The sequence below is a fragment of the Erythrolamprus reginae genome, chromosome 2 (genome assembly GCF_031021105.1).
Source record: "Erythrolamprus reginae isolate rEryReg1 chromosome 2, rEryReg1.hap1, whole genome shotgun sequence".
Lineage (NCBI taxonomy): Eukaryota > Metazoa > Chordata > Lepidosauria > Squamata > Dipsadidae > Erythrolamprus > Erythrolamprus reginae.
This window is the reverse complement of record NC_091951.1, coordinates 74359399-74365189: the sequence shown is the minus strand read 5'-3', so window position 1 is coordinate 74365189 and position 5791 is coordinate 74359399.

The following is a 5791-nucleotide window of genomic DNA, read 5'->3' as shown; positions in this document are numbered from 1 at the left end:
TATGTCAAAGCAACTCGTTCTTCACTACTGCATTCACCAAAGTCAGTAGCTGTCAATATTCGTAAGTGAAACCCGTTGGCAAAATCTTTGTTTTAATCGGTAGAAAGAGTTGATGTTTCATTATTTTATTTCAACTTTGGCCAAACCCAGTTCAGTGCATGTGGTCACAACATTCCTCCTAGAAAAGCTTTCTTCAAATGTTAGATTGAACCATGTCAAATAAAGCACATCTAAAGCATGGAGTTAACTGAACCCTAAAGCGGCCATTAAATAACAATAGCAATATATTTTTCCTATGTTTTTTCCTTATTCCTATTTATGTATAAAACCTATTTTGAGATTGAGTGGTGTGACTTGGTGGAACCAAGGGTTGAAGGGTCAATTTTAAAAGGTAGCAATTTGGAAGTTAAACTCTTTGGACATTGGCCTATGGTTTCCCTCAGTGGTGGGTTGCTCCCCATTCGCCCCTGTTCGAATGAACCAGTAGCAGCAGCGGGAGGCTCCGCCCACCCAGATGTCATCAAAAATGTTCTGTGCATTTGCAGAAGCTTCTGCACATGTGCAGAAATGGCATACTCTCCTGTGTTACTGATAGCGAACCAGTTGCACCAGGATTTGAATCTCACCATTGATCTCCCTTGAGGTGCCATCTTGTTTCACATAGAGGTTAACTTTTAGATAAAACATTTGGAAGGTTTCTAAATGGCCCTTGAAGTTTAAATCCACGGAGGCTCTTTAAATCTATGTTCAGTGTTAGAAACATACAGGATGCAATGTTAGTTTGGGGGTGTCTTCAATTATAAAAGAAAAATTAAAAATGTGCTTGATGTTATTGATTTGAAATACAGAATAGATAGGTCATCTAGTCCAACCCGTTGTTGAAGCAGGAGATCCTGTACCATTTCTGACAAGTAACTCTCCAGTCTGTTCTTGAAAGCCTCCAGTGATGAAACACTTACAACTTCTGAAGGCAAGCTGTTCCATTAGTTGATTGACAGAAAATTTATCTTTATATAGTATACAAATATTATATAAATATTATTAAAATAATATTTAAAAATATAAATATTTGAAAATAGTTATATATAAATAAATGTTATATAAATGTAAGATTTAAATAATCTGTAAAAAAAAAAAAATCACAGACTGAAAATGTTCCCATCAGTGCAGAATATCCTTGATAAATAAGAACAGGTGGAATGCATGCAGCATTTCCTATAATTGGTTTACAAATAAAAAAAGATAGTCATGATCATACTGAGTTCTTCAATGAATTAACGTCACTGTTTTTGCAAGTTGTAGTGAGTGACAAAAAACTGGACTTACTAGTACAACTGCCAAGCATTTTGTATCAAAACTCATTTCTTCCCCGGCCAATTAGTTGCCATGACATTGAAATATCTCCTGAATGAATGGGGAAGATGAAAGCAAAGGCAGCATTTTCAGACCCATCTTGAATAAAACTCCAAAGGTCAGGCATGACAATCACGGTGTTCCAAATGTAGCAGAGTAATATTTCAGAATACATTTGTAGTTTTAAGCAAATATTCCAAAAGGACTGCCCACTCCCCACCCCACCCCAAGCATAAACTCTTTAACTATTGGCTTGGTAACAACTGCTGTTACTGTGAAGAGGTGCTATAAGGGCAACAGCAGCACTTATCGCTTTAGTTCTGTAGGAAACCCACCTCACTGTGTCTTTGGCTGGCTGACAAGATTTATTAACAGCACAGCTGTCCCTAGAATAACAGTGCAATACTTTGCAGGGGTTATGGTCTCCTCGCAATTCTATAAAGCTGCCTTGGCCAATATATAACAAGCAGGAATACAGGGTACAACCCACAGCCATATTGTCTTGCAGGCTGGCTACACAGAGTTGTTTAACGCAAGATAAGAAAGAGCCAAAACATGGTTAATGGAAAACCAAGTGAGTGATCGTAACTCAGGGATTGGATGGCTGCTTTACATGCAGAAAACCTAAGTTCAATTCCTGGTACTGCCACATAACGGGATCAAGATGCCCAGCTGATGCTAAAAAGTTACTCTAAGTAGTTTGACTGTTGTTGTTGTTTTTGTTGTTGTTGTTGTTGTTATTATTATTATTATTATTATTATTATTATTATTTCAATGCAACACAGCAAACGAGATCACTATGCTGGATTTCGTATTTCATCACCAGTCGGGCGCTTCCCAAGCACCTAGGACTGCGTGATGTAGCGGCGAATTATGTTTGCCGATCCCAGTAAAGCTGCCTTTTGCAATTGACAGATGGAGATTTTGTCAATTAGTATTAGTATTAGTATTAGTATTAGTATTAGTGTTAGTGTTAGTGTTAGTGTTAGTGTTAGTGTTAGTGTTAGTATTAGTAGTATTATTACCTTTATTTTTGTAAAAGGGAGCAAACCTTATACTGCCACTTCCCATTTCAAGCCTGGATTATAAAAGAATAAATGACCCAATGTCACCAAACCAGCTTTCATGCCTAAGAAAGGACTGGAAGTCATAATCTCCTTGTTTTTAGCCTGATATCTTTAACTACTACATCATAGTGGCTCTTGCTTTGAGATTCAAGCAAAAAAGTACAAAAATACTCACCAAGGAAGTATGCACACTTGTAATGAATAATGTCCAGATGCTTCAACTACAAGGTCAACTTCAGTAAAAGGCAAGATCATTCATATATCTGCACTCTAGAAAGAGTCCAGAGAAGAACAACAAAGTTGATTAGGGGATTGGATGATAAAACATTAAAGAATGTATGCTGGAATTGAGTGTGTCTAGTTTAATGAAAAGAAGGACTAGGGGAGAAGATGATGGTAGTGTTCCAATATCTCAGAGGGTTACAAAGAAGAGGAGGTCAAGCTATACTCCAAAGCACCTGGGGACAGGACAAGAAGCAATGGATGGAAATTAATTAAGGAGAGAAGCAACCTAGAGCTAAGGAGAAATTTCCTAACAGTTAGAACAATTAATCAGTAGAACAACTTGCCTCCAAAAGTTGTGAATACTCCAAGACTGGAAGTTTTAAAAAAGAGATTGGACAACCATTTGTCAGAAATGGTATAGGGCAGGTCTGTCAAACTGGCAGCTCACAGGCCGAAAGTGTCATGTGCTGGCCACACCCACCCATTTTAGCGAAAGAGGAAAAAATCATGACACATCAAGTGACGATAACCTGATGACGTGAGTTTGACACCCATGGTATAGGGCTTCCTGCTTTAACAGGGGGTTGGACTAGAAGATCTGCCAGGTCCCTTCCAACTTTGTTATTCTATTCTGTTCTGTTCTATTCCTGTCTTGTCCTGTCCTGTCCTGTTCCCTTCCATCCCATTCCATTCTATTCTATTCTATTCTATTCTATATTGGCTGACATAGTATACAATTGGTGGCTGGATTATTTTTCAGTCAGATTGAAATAAATTGCAAGGAAAAAGAAAAAAAGTTCATAATTATCTAAAGATTTAAAAACTGATAATTTAGCCCTCAGTAATAATCCATTAATAAATGACTTCCCACTTGGTGTATTTACAGTATTTACAGGTTTATCTTAAACTTGAGTATGTAATCTGTTCACAAATAGTATACTACTTACAAATCAAAGGAATTGTGATATGCACAATAACCAATAACATTCATTTTAATAGTCTGGTTTGGGAGGAAGCAAATTTCAAAGTTCCTAGAGCACTCCAAGCTCACTGTGTCATTGTGGCTATAAAGAAAGGGCAGACAAAAATAACGTTGAAATGATATTAATTAACTTTGAAATAAATTCAGTACAAAACACTACTCATAAATAAAAGACAGAACTTACCCCTAAACTAACCATCAGCTGAGCAAAAAATGGAAATTAATAAAGTTGTGAAATTTCACCAATTATCAAATACAGTGATCCCTCGAGTTTCGCGATCTCGAGTTTCGCGAAACGCTATATCGCGAGTTTTCAACCCGGAAGTAAACAACACCATCTGCGCATGCGTGCCTTTTTTTCTATGGCCACGCATGCGTAGATCGTGGAGTTTCCCGCCAGGCAGATAAGCTGCTGGGCGGCTTCCCTGGGTCTTCCCCCTCTTGCCCCGGTAAGACCCCAGCGGCGGCGTGAGCAATGGCGTGGGCGGGCGGGCGGCATGCGCGGGGAAACCCCAGCTCCGCTTCCCAGCTGGGAAGCCGCCCCAGCAACACGCGCGCGCTTGGGGACATCCCAGCTCTGCTTCCCAGCTGGGAAGCGGCCCCAGCAACGGCGTGGGCGGGCGGGCGGTGCGCGCGCGCTTGGGGAAACCCCAGCTCCGCTTCCCAGCTGGGAAGCCACCCCAGCAACACGCGCGCGCTTGGGGACATCCCAGCTCCGCTTCCCAGCTGGGAAGCGGCCCCAGCAACGGCGTGGGCGGGCGGGCGGCACGCGCGCGGGGGAAACCCCAGGCGCGAGCAACGGGGTGGGCGGGCGAAGGGCGGGCGGCGGTGGAAGTAAAAACACCATCTGCGCATGCGCAGATGGTGTTTTTACTTCCACACCGCTACTTCGCGAAAAATCGATCATCGCAAGGGGTCCTGGAACGGAACCCTCGCGATGATCGAGGGACCACTGTATATATTCACAATTTGAAAGTGGCCAGATTAAATTGTATGAGTTTAGAAGGTGTCAAGATTTGATCCAATTCAAGATTTCGTTCAATTATAAGGTTAGCCAGGGAAAGAGCAAAATGCTTGCAGCTGTTTTTGCTTGCTTGTTGTTTTTAGAATGGGATGAAAATAAAGAGGATATTACACGCTCCAATGAATTGAGCCGATTGAAGCAAACGGTAACATTCTTATTCTTCTTTGTATTTTTATTATTTCATTTCTAATGCATTTTATTTGGACAAGAATAAATTCTATCTAAACAGAATAGTAGATTCTTTAGCCAATATTAATCTTGCAAAATTTCATCCCCGAGATTTTTCATTTTTAAAAAAGAACAATCTCCCATTTTTAGAAGGGAAAAATAGCTGAAAAAACAGCCCAGTTTATTCCCCAAATAGTCTGTAGAAAAATTGTGCTGAATGAATGCAGAACATGTTCTATTTTAAATGACTAAGGAAAAAAATAAGTGTTTTTATTTTAAAAAAATTGAAGAGTCTATCACAATTTGACTATCTGCTTTCCTGGTTAGTTGACTTATTTCATGCCTCATTGGCAATGTTAGCCTCTTCTGTATATCGTGTTATCAATATTGCATATATAATCCTGATTATTTCTTTATGTCACAATGCATTATGCATGATAATCGAATGGTAGCCACACTATGTCAAAGTCACTTATGCAGTGGAAAGCATTCACTAAGTATAGACAAGGTAGAGATAGGCAAAAGGAAAACAGAGCAGACCAGCGAGAGAAAAACAAGATTCAAAGAACTGAAGAATTGCAGATAGATTGGACACAGGGTCCAATAGATAGATTGTACAGGTCACACAAATAGAATTATGAAAGGATTTAAAGGGTGTATTTACTTGAACAAATGGAAAGTATAGATTAAAATAGATAAGAAAAACCAGCAGAATGCATTTAAGGCTCTCTCTCCCTCCGCATGAATCTACCAAAATAAATTTCAGCAGAAGAGCACGGGAGACAAGCAGCCCAGCAGCAAGCACTCCGATAGGCAGGTTTTGCAGAGCAGAATGGGACAACTCGTTGCAGGCAACTCGTCCCAATCAATTTTGCCATGGCTAACTCACTATTTTTGTAATGCTTTGATGAATATTTATTTCATTATTAATTAGATTTATAATTTTATGTTATTATTAATTAGGCTTATTT